Here is a 1231-nt window from a genome sequence, read left to right as displayed (position 1 = left end):
CCCCGGTTCGGTTTCGATGCACAAACGTTCTACTACTAGTACTGCTGCTACTACTACAGCTCTGTTGGCTTGGCTTTTTAAAGGCATTGAATGAAGTCGCTCACTATTTACTACGGCGAAAGGCTTGCTGATAATGATTATCACTAAGTTTTCAATGTTCAAATTATCCTTCTGCCATTCTACTCAGGATTCTGATCTGGAGTAAATCCCACAATATCGAAGATGAGGTTCTGAAAGTGACAACTTATTATAACCATGATGAGAGAATGAAAGTTTCCTACCACCACCTACGTCATTCATCAACCTATGTAATACTTTGTTGGTATAGGGGTAAATAGTAGCGATTTGGCCGAACGCTACCTAAACTAAGTAAGTCTGGATGAATTTTTTTGCGTCGCTATTCAAAATACATTGGAAATTTTGAGGTGCTCCTTGATTATCATTAATATTTATTTATAAAAAGAGCTCGCACTCATACGAAACAAGCCAAAACTTATTCCTAATTGCTAGGCAAGCCTCCACATGACTGAATGTCCGTAACTAAAAGAAAAAAAACCGTAGGGTGGTAGTGCCGTCAGTGCACCTCATGCAGTTCATTGTAAGCATTACTTAGGGTTCTTTGCTACATCCCTTCGGCCGCTAGCTGCAACCTCTTTCATTCCCTTTACTGTACCTCCGTTAATATTCTCTGTCTTCCATCTTACTTTCCAATCTCTCCTACCACCTGTTTCATAGTGCAACCGCGAAGTTTTCCTCCTGCTACACCTTTCCAACCTTTTTACTGTCAATTTCCGTTTCAGCGATGAATGACCTCATAGGTCCCAGCGCTTGGCATTTGGCCTAAATTCTACATTCTGTTCTGTTCTAAAAAAGAAAAGAAAGAAAGAGAACGAAGGGAATTATATAATCCCACAGAACACCAATGCATCGCGAAAACTATAAATGTGAAGTCAAAGTCATCGAATTTGGCATGATGATAGTGTTCTTGTCAAGATTCTTACGTTTAAATAGTTATACGAAGATGTTTTATCGCTGCACTCAAGAAAATAAGCTAAACCCAAATTCAAGAAATGTGAGGTCAAGGTCAAACTGATGGTCAACGTCATCAAATTTTGGCATAGTTGAAATGATGTCATCAAGATTTATCTGTTATGAAGTTCGGTTACTGTGCTGAACTGAATTGAATATAGAATTTAGGCCAAAGGCCAAGAACTGGGACCTATGAGGCCAA

The sequence above is a fragment of the Macrobrachium rosenbergii genome, chromosome 20 (assembly GCF_040412425.1).
Source record: "Macrobrachium rosenbergii isolate ZJJX-2024 chromosome 20, ASM4041242v1, whole genome shotgun sequence".
Lineage (NCBI taxonomy): Eukaryota > Metazoa > Arthropoda > Malacostraca > Decapoda > Palaemonidae > Macrobrachium > Macrobrachium rosenbergii.
Note: the sequence above shows the minus strand (reverse complement) of the source record.